The 13,191-nt window shown below is 47.6% G+C and overlaps 1 long non-coding RNA gene across 1 annotated transcript; it reads left to right on the forward strand.

The window, feature by feature from the left end:
* Positions 1-1,149: 1,149 nt before the first annotated feature.
* On the forward strand, positions 1,150-12,392 carry LOC122241008. The gene is made up of 3 exons (XR_006220901.1): positions 1,150-1,612; positions 4,261-4,876; positions 12,333-12,392. It is a non-coding gene; the product is annotated as an uncharacterized LOC122241008 (long non-coding RNA).
* Positions 12,393-13,191: the final 799 nt, after the last annotated feature.

The following is a 13,191-nucleotide window of genomic DNA, read 5'->3' on the forward strand; positions in this document are numbered from 1 at the left end:
GAAGTTTCCCCATCCCCACCTTTGCTCATTGTGAAGAGCACGCGGGAGGAGGCAAAGACTTGCATATCTTATTTCTCCCCATTCATTCACTCAACAAATATTCTTGAGCACGTGCCATGGTGCTACGCCCAGGTAGCACTGTACTAGGCATAGAGCATGTTGGAAAACCATTCACGCTCCCTCCACCCCACCCCTACCACCGCCACCAATCATGACGTACAATGTGTCTCTTGGTCCTGAATCTCAAAACAGTATAATAATAAAAATATTCCACTTTTTTGTTTTGCTTTTAACAAGTTTCCTTTCATTAAAAGTCAAAACTTCCAGGGGCGCCTGGGTGGCGCAGTCGGTTAAGCGTCCGACTTCAGCCAGGTCACGATCTCCCGGTCTGTGAGTTCGAGCCCCGCGTCAGGCTCTGGGCTGATGGCTCGGAGCCTGGAGCCTGTTTCCGATTCTGTGTCTCCCTCTCTCTCTGCCCCTCCCCCATTCATGCTCTGTCTCTCTCTGTCCCAAAAAAAAAAAAAAAAAGTTGAAAAAAAAAAGTCAAAACTTCCATTTCAGGTTATCTGTCCTTAGCACAACTTCTACTGTGGAAATCTTTAATCCTCCATTTAAACTTTCCAGTTTTAGAAAGATTAGGTCAAAAAAAGTAGCTTCTTTAGTTGACCCAGAAGCAACCATTGTACCTAATACTTTTCAATCACTTGCTTTCACTTTTATTTCTGAAACATAGGTTATATGATGCACTTCTCACTTCCAGCTTATGTCATAGTAGAAAACATGTGGAAACCAGTTAGAACTTCAGCTCTGTAATTTATGAGTTGTTGGATCAGTCTCCTTAGTCTCTCAAAGCCTCAGTTTCCTCATCTGTCAAAGGGAAAGAACACATAATTTAAAGGATTTTATGAAGGTCAAAATGAATCCTGGCAGTAAAGGCTTGAACCATGCCTGACACGTGGTACATATTCTAACCATAGGTTCCCTTCATCTTTCCTGCCCAGAATGTCCATTCATTCATTCGACAAACTCATGTTGACGCTTAAATTGTGCAAGGCACTGCTTCAGGCCCTAAGGATATAAAATGGGAAAGTAGGACAATGTACCTACTGTTATGCAGCTTCTATTCTAGTGGGAGGAGACAGACAGTAAATAAATAAAAACATAGCAGGCAGCGATAAGTGCTAGGATTAAAATTAATCAGGAAATACATGGGGTGTGGTTGTGCTTTATGTTGCGTGGTCAGGGAGGGCCTCTCTGGGGAAGTGAAGTTTGAGCTGCGACATAAACGACAAGAAGAAGTAAAGTCAACTGAACATGTGAAAGAGGAGCTCTCTAGAAAGAGGATGTAGCTAGTGGGAGCCCTCAAGAAGGAACGGACTTGGACGACTTTCTACAAGGAGTGGGAGAGTGGTGGGCAGAGGCCTGACCATTGTGGGCTACTTGGTCAGAGGAAAGAGCTTGTATTTTCTTCTCAGTGCAATGAGGAGCCTGTGGAGAATGTAAAGCAAAGGAGGAACAGGATCTGACCTACATGAGTCTGAACCATCAGGAAGGATGGGCCAACAAGAGTAGAAGGAGGGAGATCATTTAGGAGGCTCTTGCGGTCACACAGGTAAGAGATGTTGGAGGCCTGGAGCACCATGGGGGCCACAGGGATGGTGAGAGGTACACAGGCGCTGGGGAGGTCTCAAAGCAACCGTCATCTACAGGTCTGCAGTTGGGCTGAATGGAGGAGAAAAGCAAGGGGCCAAGGAGGATTCCTAGGACTAGACTAGCCACAGAGGTGCCATTTACTGAGACAGAGGACACAGGGGCAGGAGCATATTTATGGGAGAAAATCAAGATTTCAGTGCTGGACATTAAAAGTTTGAGATGCCTCTTCAACATCTAAGGGAATATGACTACAAAGCAATACATAGCAGAGTATATGAGTGTGGGTTTCCAAAATGGACCAGGGCTTAAGAATAGGGGTATACATTTGAGAGACATGACTCTAACGATGGTATTTAAAGCCACAGAACTGGATGAGATTCCCCAAAGTAAGGATGTGGATGGAGAAGAAGAGGAGTCAAGGTGCAGATCCCGAGGCAAAGCAACACTTAGGGGTCCAGCCGAGGATTCTAAGGAAGAAAAGCCAGTAGAGAAAAACCAAGAGGGTATGAAATTACAAAAGCCAAGAGAGTGTTAAGCAATGAGGGTATGACTTACAACTGCTACAGTCACTGGGCTTACTTCACAAGTACACCATTATCAGGAAACCAGCATTATACCCAATCACCCACCTGTCAACCCCAGGAGCCATTTCAGCATTCACTCCTCAGATATGTCAGTGTTATGGGTCGCACTGTGTCAATAAAATAAGTTATGTTGGAGTCCTCACCCCGGTACCTTAGAATGAGACCTAATTTAGAGATGGGGTCTTTACAGAGGTAATCGAGTTACAATGCGGCCATCAAGGTGGGTCCTAATTCAATATGGCCGGCGTCTTATAAAAAGAGGACAACAGAGATACACCCAACGCCCAGGGAGACCGCCAACGTGAAAACGAAGGCCGAGATCAGGTTGATGGAGCAGAAGACAAGGAACACCAAAGATGGTCAGCCAACCACCAGAAGCCGGGAGACAGGCAAACACCGACTCTCGCTCGCGGCCTCATGGCCTTCGGAAGGGCGCGATGTCTCAATTTTAGACCTCTCGTCAGAATTCCGAGAAAATAAATTTCTGTTAAGCCACCCAGTTTGCGACACTTTGGCCAGGCAGCTTCAGCAAACTAATACAGGCCTTCAGCACGCTGTCACAGCAGGGGTCTCCTCTCCAGGTGGGCAAAACACAAGCTAGGTTTCTGGGACAGTGTTAGCCACTGTGGGATCCCTCCGTGGGCTTTGTGCTCAGGGTTTGGAAGTGGAACTGTGTCGCCAGCCCTTGTAAGAACACCTGAAACACAGCCACACGAGGTGAGTAGTGTGAAGGCTACAAGCTTTAGGGTAAAAATGAAGCAATATGCTGGAGGGAAGCAAATCGGAGGGAGCATGTCTATTCAATACGGAAGAAGCGAGGAAACCTGCCATCAAAGAAAGCATCATTGTTCATGTGGCGTTTGGCCCCCAGAAGTAACCCCAGATGGGGGGGAAGGTCCCCCCCTCCACTCTGCCTGCCCAAATGAGAGATGGCTTGTTTGGACAATGTACACACTTCGAAAGCCTCCTCTTTCACTCTGCCTATTTCTGTTTCCACAAGGCCCACAGTTTCTCTTTTTATCCTAAATTTATAAAATGCCAAAGAAAATATGACTTTTTAGAAGACTCAAAATCTGGAAAGTACCCTTAAGGTATTGCAGTTAAGCTGTTTTTGATGATAAGGAGCAGATACCCACAAATGCGTTCAACTCAGATTGGGGGCCAGGGGACTGAAGTCAGGAAGCCCCATGAGGTAGTAAGAGAGACATTCTGTTGAAACCAAGATCTTCTGTAATAAAAATAGATCACACTTACACAGCATGCCAGGCACCCTGATAAATGCTTTACATGTGTTAGCTGATTTCTTCCTCACAATAGCCCTTTGAGGGAGATACTGTACTTCTCCCCACTATACAGATGAGGAAGCCAAGGTAAAAACAAAACAAAACAAAACAAAGAGTAAGTGCCAAGGTTAAAAGCTAGCAAGCAAGGAGCCAGGATTTGAACCAAAATGGGCAGGCTTCAAGGAATGTTCCTTTAAGTACTGGTTTATGCTACTCCATGGGAATCCAAATGGAATGGAAGCAGATTAAGGATTTTCCCTTTCTCCCTCCTTCCATCTAACTTTCTCCCCACTTCCTTCTCTCTCTCCTTCTCTCCCTCCACCCTCCTCTTCCAGTGTTCTCTTTACACCTCCCTCTGACTCTCTTAGTATTTCTCTTCCCCCTCTTTTGTGTATATACTCTGTTCTCCTTTGCCTACTAACTAGTTTATTCTTTCTGTATGCTCTGTGTTGCCTTTTTGTACCCAACAGCTTCTACTTAATCCTCATTCCTACTCCCTTGTACCTACAGCCTGGACATGGCCCACTTTGGCTACTCCAAACTCACATTGGTCACTACCTCACTGGGATTTCTTAAGAATCCCAGCGCACAAAGTCCAATTGGATCTGTCCATGAGCTGCCCCCAATCGAAATGGCTATGGCTACCTACTGAGTCATAGGGAACGAAATATGGCAGCCCACTCAGGGCAGCCACCAAGAATGATGCCTAGTAAGCAAAGTATCACCTTCATTTTTGACAGAAAAACTGTCTACTGATCACGTCTGTCACAGATAAGCCTGCCAGCCAAGTCCCCACCGCTCCCTGGCCCATGCCCGAGCATACAATGCCCCTGGTATAATAATGCTCACGCATGCTGTGCGTCTCTGTGCCATGTGGGTAGCTGATTGCAAGTGAATAAATGAGAATCTTGTCTGGCTCCTTCGAGAGAAGACAAATGGGCTGGAGTTGCGAGGCATATCGGAGAGAAGGGGAACCCAGGCATCAGGAGGAGGCAAAAGACAGAGAACCGCATCGTTCCGTGAAACTCATCAGATACCTGCCCCTTCGACAAAGCAAGGACTCCATCTGTCTTGGGAGTAAAAGCTGGACACCGGAAAAGAGAAGCTGCCTTGGTAAAAAGTCAAAGGGAACTCAGCCTAGGCCAGGGGTAAGCTCGTATTTGAACTAGAAAGAGAAATTCGATTCTTCTGGGAGAAAAGGAAAAGATGCTGAGCTACAAGGAGGCTGGGCTCACACAGCCAGATTAAGACATCTTGCCTAGAGCACATGGCATCTCTGTATCAGACTTCTGTAGTCCCCAAACAGTGAATCACTCTGTAAGAGACACCTGCACTCGCAGGCCTGGATACAGAAAGGTATGTAGAAAGCAAGTCTGCTAGCAATTTCTTTTTTTTAAAGGTGACTCTATTCCAAATAAAGTATTCAAATGATACATTATTATGTTTCCACATAATCCCTTAACAGATTTGAACAGCCTTATTATAGAGTTGGACAGGTGTTAGTATCTTGCTTTATCCCAGCCTTCCACACCTTACAAGATCATTCAGCCTTCCTCCTAGAAATTTTGCTCTCGTCTTTAATACACTGAATTACTGAAAATAGGTTTTCCATATACTTGGAGAGCAAAAATATTTTTCTCATTAAAAATAGAATCACAACAGGCACATAGATATCTAAACAAAGGGTACCCCAAATCTCATATCCGGACAGCGAATCTAGTTTTCAGGACTGCCACAAACATCTAAAAAACTCCCCTACCGCTAAAGCAGGATTTATGGAACTAGTATAATGTGTTGATGATTAACCTTGTCAACTTACTTCTCGAATAACCCCTCCTCGTTTATGCCCTGGTAGTAAAAGATTCCCTTCTCCTATGCAGGAAGTCCAGAATGAAAAGTGGGTTGTTGCCATGGCAACAGAACACAAGGCAGAGAACTCCAGAGAAGGGGGAGGTCTCTATACCCAAGGCCACAGCCACAAGAAAGCCCCAGGCCCAGAGTGGTGGCAGCAAAGCGAAGCAACCTGCTATGACTTCACACTGCCAGATGGCCCGCTGTTGACACAGGGTTCCCCCCAACTGCTAATTATTTGCATAACTCTGGATCATTCATTCAAAGGAAAATAAGGAATTCACTTAAATATGCATTGATATACTTACCAGTTTTTCTCTTTGAACGGCGTAGCATTGGAAACTTTCTCCACAAACATTTAACACAGTGCCTTACACATAGAAGCTACTTAAGAGGGGTGTATGTAACGATTTACTGGGTCCCTTCTTGAGCCAGGTACTACTCAAGATACAGAAATGAAAAAGACAAGTTCCCTCTCCTCAGAGAGGGTAGACATGCGCATATAATCAAGATCCATATAACCTTACATGCCACCTTGATGCTACAGCCTTGCCCAAGGTGGGGGGAGGGGTGGGGGGGTTTCAGAAGACAGCCCTACCCTGGAGGAGAACACAAGAAAGGGGAGCGAGGCGCAGAGGGTACGTGCCCCATACCGCATGATCTGAGTCCTGAGGATGATTGAAGAGCTAAGAGTGCTCGTTGATTGTTTGCTGTTTGTTTTTGTCTGCTCGCCCTGAGATACCCATGACAGACAGGATGGCAAGAGCGAAGGCCCAAAGGTAAACAGTAGCACGGTCCATGTCAAGAAAGCATAGGCAGTTTGCCGTCCGCGAACAGGAATGTGCAGGGCAGGGAATGGCAGGAAGTGAAGCTGGACACACAGGTCACCAAGGCGTTGACGGAGAGTGGAAGTCCCTCCCCTGGGAGAGCCTGGACTGTGGTTTCTGGACAATGGAGGCACCGACTTGGCGAAGCCTGCTTTCTGGAAGGACTCTTTCGCAGCAGTATGGGGAACTGCTTAGCAGGTAGCACCGTACTCAAGAGGGCCAGCTCCAACGGGGCTTCAGACATCCAGGCAAGAGACCATAAAAGCCTGAGTCAGAGTAGGGTATTAGGGATGGAAAGGGTGAGGATAGATTCTAGAAACATTGAGTAAGTAAAATCACATAGCTCCTCAGCATGACTCACCTCCCCAAATCCCTAAGACCCAAATCTCCATCCTCCTCTCCATACCAATTCGAACACTAAGAAAAACCTGGGCAAAGAAGGATAAGATTGGTAGCGACTGGTGCTCCTTCCATAGTACATGGCTTATACATTCATTGAACCACTTAAAATGATCACAGTCACTTTCAACCCTATTGGCTGAGTTGATGGACAGGCAAAAACATTTCTTTCGTGGATTTATTCCAGTACACTGTTTCCAATCATTATGGCTCATGGGGGTCAGAAACAGAAAGGAGATTTTTTAGAACGATTCTGAACAATGTATCAGTGCCAACTCAGAGCGACAGACGAAACAAAACAGATAATGTTTTGCGCTGAGATAGGATCATTCCTTTGAGGTTCTCCTGGGTTCACAGTGAATATTAATTTTTAGAGCATTCCTATAAAGTAGACAAGTGGCAAAGGGGTTTGGCTCCATTTCAGTGGGGGAAAAAGGAAAAGATGCTAGTGCCTGGAGAGATTAACTGATTTATCAGAGGCAAGGCAGGCTGGAGGCAAGCCTAAGGACAGGGTTTGGGCTTGTCAGTTTCCTCTCCTGGTTTTATCTCAACCTGTCCTAATGAGGTTATTGTACTTAACATAGCCTGTCCAGATCTCATCTGAAAAGAGGAAGCAAAGACCTGGGTAATTTTCCAGATAATTTCTTTAAGAGGAAAAAAAGCAATCTCTCTTCCCTCCAAATTGTTTATAATTGATGCAATACAGGAAGTCTCACTGCTTTTTAATGAGTTCCCAAACTCAAATTGCGCCATTTAATTTTTTTTTTTTTTTTGGAAATCTACATTTGCCTGAAATATCTCAGTAATTCGAGTAGAAAGGGAGGTTTTGCCTCAATTATGAAAATGACCTCAACTTGCTTCTTGGTGCAGCGATGGAACGAGAGGGCAGTGCACGGTATCCTGGCTGTAGGAAGCAAGCCCTTCCCCTGTGGCCTAGGATGGACCCCTTTTGGTGCTGAGATGGGGACACAGGGAAACCCCGCGCTGGGGCTCGACACTGTGATCCTTTCCATTCTCCACTATAAATTCGTAGGTCATTTTGCATGTGCCAGGACTCCAGTGGACACTGCCTGCTTTGCTGAGCTTATACACAGCTGAAAATGTAAGACTTATGTTAGCGACTGGAAAAAAAATGACTCAGTTCTTACTAAAAGGTCAGCCTTGGATTCAGGTTTTATATACATATTGCATTGACGGGTAAACCGAGCTAGCAGTGATGAGGCGAGGAAAGGATTGCATTCCTTTTTTTTTTTTTTTTTTTTAACCAAAGCACCCACCCCACTCTTTGTCTCCAGTCCCGTTATCTGTCACGCTGCTTCTGTCCCGCCTCATTCAGCCACTCTCCCCTGGCTCTTTTTTTCTTGCACCTCTCGAGATAGAGTCACCTGCTTCTGGGCAAAAAGCCTGCCTTCCAGTGTGGTCCACGGGCAGCATTTCAGGTAAGGAGAAGGAGCCCTATCCTGAAGTAGCAGCTTTGGAGGTATACTATGAGTCTATAGGAGGACCCCAAGAGTTTGCCTTTTCACCGGACAAAAGCTTCAGATCTTGACTATGAACAGAGGCAGCTCCTCTGGGCTGGTGTGCCGGCTGCCCTGCTGCTTCCAGCAGTCAGAAGAGCCACGGACCAAAGACGCTCGCCAGGCCACCCTGATGCCCAGCTGGAGTGCGTCCAGGTGTTCTCCACACGCTGCTCCCCTCCACCCTGCCAGGCTCCCTGCGCACACACCCTGCATGGAATTCGTGCTCTTCTGCAGGCACCCACCTCCCAAAAGGGGAGCCCCTTTCTGAGATTGAATCACTTCATTTTTACATCCTAAACAATTACACATGATTTCCCAAAACGTGAGAGGAGTCAGCAGACTCTCTCCAAATACTGGGCTGCAAGGCGGTAAAGGCAGGGGAAGGGGGGGTGGCGTGTAGAGGAGGGAGGAGGGAGACGCCTGGGGGAAGGAAGGCAGAGGCTCTGGAGTCTTTGTTTCTTTCCCATCTGGCTGGGAGCCAGGGGCGGAATCCAAGAGACCTATCCTTTGTCCACTGATCTGACGGCCGTCCCACGTTCCCACTCGGCAGAATCCAAGCAGAATGCATTCACACATTCACATCCATTGCTCAAAAGCTTACTGAGAAATCTAAGTCTTCCTGTGCCTAGTGGAAGCAGGATTTCTGTGCAGCGTATCTATTTTCAAGGTCACAGTAAAATGGAGAGTTCCACTCTCGCTCTGGTAGAGTCTGTCATTGTTAGCACTCTCCTAGTCCTCCAAGGAGACCAAAAGCATGTGCTCTGTGGCTTTAAGGGACGAGAGAATCCTTCCCAGGCTCTCTCTATCAAGTCTGGTTAGGTTTTAGCATGTAAAGTTCCAGGCCATAAATAATTCAAAAGGCATGAAGAAGATTTTCTTCATTCTCCATCTATCCCTGCACACAACACCCCCCTCCCCTTTCTGGCTTATAACAAATGCTAATTTAATCAACTGGCAGTAAATTGCACTGGTTGCTGACTCATGCCAGACACAGCCCCTGTGGACTTGACAGAGCTCTGCCATCCCATTTGGAAATGAACAATAAAGAAGTGCGGTCCTGAGCTGTCCACCTTTCTCCTTTTGTCCTCCTTTTGTCTCCTCCTTCTCCTTCTCCCTCCCCCAAAAAGGATCCTTCAGGAACGTGTGTCCCTGCCGTACATGCAGGCGGTTCACATCCCAGCCATGCTGTGGGCAAGGGTCTGTGCTCCGTGCAAGTCGTGTGGCCTCCCAGCTGCCCCTGGTGGTGGGGAGTCCCCAGGGCTCCTGAAGGCTGCTGGCTAGATAAAGTCTGAGCAGCAGGGGGAAGGAGGCGGGGGACCAAGAAGAAGGGTGGGAAGCAGAATGAGGCAGAAAGCCCTTGTTATCCAAGCTGTGAAAGTATGTGTGCCTCAAAGACTCTCGGAAACCCCATAGATAGTGCTGGGCTGAAAGCTGATTACCGGATGGAGTGTAGGCCCTTTTTACCTCACCGAGCCAGCAGGAGTGAGGATCTTGGACTCCTGGGGACAGCTGGGAATGGCAGGAACTCCCTTAGAGACAAGACAAGAGGAGCAGGTGGAGGCCCGGGGGCAGAGAGGATGGGACAGGAAGCAATGTCCCCAAAAGGAAATGACCAAGAGATAAGAAAATATCTATGGGAAGTCTAAAGTCCATTTCCTTTTCCTTTAGCTCTTTTACTTTAGCTATAAATATTTATCTTATAAAGAAGCCTTCTCCGTCCCCACCCCACAAGGATTCCTTGAAAACCGTCCCTGCCGAGATCATCCAAATATTTGCCGAGCACTAATGTATAGGAAGGAGATGGGAGGTTGTTTACTCTCTTGTCTTCAAATGGCCGCAAAGCACTTAGAGCGTTCGAGGCAGGATCGTGCTCGTTATTTTGTTTGCTCTCTCGTTCTGACCGCCCCTCCTGCATTGCACATCTGATAGCACTGGGCCCCTTCTGCAGGCAGGCTGGGGTCCGTGCACGGCCACAGCTGACACTGTTTCCCCCAGACCCTGTCTCTGAGGTTTTGCACACAGTAGGTCTAACTGCTGCAAAATTAGTCACATTCTTTATTTTCATTACTTTTTAATTTTTTTAATGTTTGTTTATTTTTGAGAGAGACAGAGAGAGAGAGAGAGAATGAGCAGGGGAAGGACAGAGAAAGAGGGAGACACAGAATCCAAAGCAGATTCCAGGCTCTGAACTCTTAGCACAGACCTCGGTGCCGGGTTCAAACTCAAGAACCATGAGATCATGACCTGAGCCAAAGTCGGACGTTTCGTTTAACCGGTGCCTGAGCCACCCAGGCACCCCCCCCCCCCCCCCGGCTTATTTTTTATCGAGCAAATGGAGTAACAGCAAAGCATCAGAACCTTCTAAAGGCTCTCACTCATCTGGTCACCAAAGCTTAGCCACAGTGCTGACTGTCCAAACCATTTTTTTTGGTCTGGAATCGTCAGAGTAGTTTTATGTGTAATTGTACCCCCGCCCCCCATTGGTTTATAAACTCCTCCTGTGGGGAGTTTTTATGTCTGCCACGAGGCTGATCATCCCTCCAGGACGGCAGCCCCATCCATCTCCGTTTCTTTGGCTCTTTCGTGGGTGTGCATGCATGCGTGTGCACGCAGACACATGTGTCTTAGGCCAACCGCGTTGTTTGCCTCTCCTTGAGTTTTTCTAGAAGGCTCCCTGCTGACAAACCAGACTGCATAATGGCAAAGCACTTTTGCCTTAGAACTTGGAGAATGCACAATCAACTTCCTGCAGGAAGCCCAGAAAGAGGAAGAAACAAAAGCCTTCCTGTCCTCCGGCACCCCGGTCCCTGCGCGATATTCTGCGCTTCTTTCTTCTAATTCACGGCTCCAAGATTTGGGGGTCACTGGGGAGCCAGGGAAGAATGGCCCAGCATAGGGGAGGCTTTTGCGTCTGGCACACAGCATTCTAACGGATGTGCTTCAGTGCCAAGAGTGGAAGGCGTGGTTCACTTTGTCCTTATTTGACCAGAAGGCTCGGCATGGAATGCTGCCTCGGTGCCTCAGCTGTAAAGTCCTGGGGCGGTCGTAAATAAACGCAAGGCCTGGTATGGCTTCTTGGCTAAACGTTTGCACAGTAACTCAAATGAGGCAGCAGACATGAGTCAGGAGAGAAAAATAAGCTGAAGGGGGGGGGGGGGCAGGGAGCTTGGGCTTCTCAAGCTTGAGAGATGGTACTTTACCCGGAGACGCTCGCGGGGTCCCCAGGGACAGACTGCAAGCCCTCCCCCTCCACCGCACCACCTGCCAGAGCCATTTGCCAGCAGCCTATAAGCGCTGCTAAGTGAGCCAGTGGCTTGTCCATACCCCTTGCATGAGGCCAACCAGGACCTTGCACGTTGCCGAGAGGGGCAATAAAAAGACACTAAATATTTTATCTATTTTGATCATTCGCAATTTGAACGAGGGCTCATGTTCAAGCTGAGAACTTGACGCGGAGGGATAACACTGGACCTGCAAGGTTAGGTCCAGTGGAAATGTGAAAAGACAATAGTAATTTCATTCCAGTGGCCATTGTTACGTGTTGAGTAGTCAGTGGATCACCAGATTTATCCTTGCCTCCCAGAGGCAGGAGGCCAGCAGCTGGTGGGCAGAGGTTATTAAGCTTCCCTGGTATGCTTTGTTTTCTCTACTGGGGACAGTGAAAGGAAGGGCTTCTTCCAGCCTCTACGTGCTACCCACCCAGGGTCTGAAATAAAAGTATGTGCTGAATGAATGATTGCATTCCTTCCTTTATCATTCATAATAAAACCCAGGGCTGCCCAGAACTTGTGCTTCTCCATTTTAAGTCTGTCTCCCTCCACTCCTTCAACTTCAATCACGTTAACCTGCTCCAGCTGTCATAAAAAAGTACCGCGGACCTGCTGGCTTCCACAATAGAAACTCATTTTGTCACAGCTCTGGAGGCTGGACGTCCAAGATCAAGGTGTCAGCAGGATTGATTTCTCCCGAGGCTTCTCTCTGGCTGGTAGATGGCCGCTTTCTCCTGTCTTCACCTGGTCTCCTGGGTGTGTAAGGAGACTAGTCCCAGGGGATTAGGGCCCTCCCCTATGACCTTATCTCTCCTTAATTACCCTTTTGAAGGCCGTGTTTCCAAATGCAGTAGCATTCTGAGGTCCTAGGAGTTACACTTCACCATATGAATTTGAGGAGGACACAAGTCAGCCCCTAACGACAATTACGACTTTTGTGTCTCAGGACCAAGGACGATAGTCTCCATCTGCATAAACATTTTGGAAAACGCAGCCCCTGTCCCTGACACAGACAGACCCAGGATCTGCCCTGCTGTCTACTGACCCGAAGGCACCACCCGCCCACCCACCCTCCAAGACGAGACCAAACAACTCCACAGCATTTCAGGTAGTAGTAACAGAAAAGAAGGCATTTTTCGAAGTACTAATTTTCCAGTCCATTGCTTCCCTGGTGAAGGAGGGAGGACAGCAGGATTAAGTATTCTGGGGGCCTATCAACCCCTTGCCCTATATTTCTCTGTTCCCACCAGCAGATTGCCTCACATTGGGGGCCTGTCCCCTTGCAGGAAGGTGGCTTCTGCCTGGCTGCCTCAGGAGCAACACCACACCTGAGCAGTCTCTTTTGGTCACAGAATGAGGTTCCATTTGTTTTGAACATAAATGGGGATTCAGCATTTGACCAACCCAAGTTGTCGGGAAACTCCAAATATCAGGTTTACACCTGACTCCGTTGCGTCTTGTTCTTCCTCCAGGAACCCAGCAGCCTTATCACCATTTCTCTGGCCAAAAGTCACCTGACAGAGCCTCTTTTCCTACTTGCTGAAGCGAAAGGCTGTCCCTTTTGAAACTTATACCTGGTAGGGAAGTCAACATCCACCCTTTTCCAGGACAGGGATGCTGAGAGCTCTCAGGCAGTGATTTTTGGCCTCATCGCTACCGAAGAGTGAAATGGAGAAGAGTCAACAAAGAATATTCCTATGTCATTTTTTAATGCTTCAAATCTCCCCTTTAAAATTGTTCTGGTCCTAAATGCATGCTCCGCGTGTGTGTGTGTGTGTGTGTGTGCGCGTGTGCGCACGCATGCT

Source organism: Panthera tigris, chromosome C1 (assembly GCF_018350195.1).
Source record: "Panthera tigris isolate Pti1 chromosome C1, P.tigris_Pti1_mat1.1, whole genome shotgun sequence".
Lineage (NCBI taxonomy): Eukaryota > Metazoa > Chordata > Mammalia > Carnivora > Felidae > Panthera > Panthera tigris.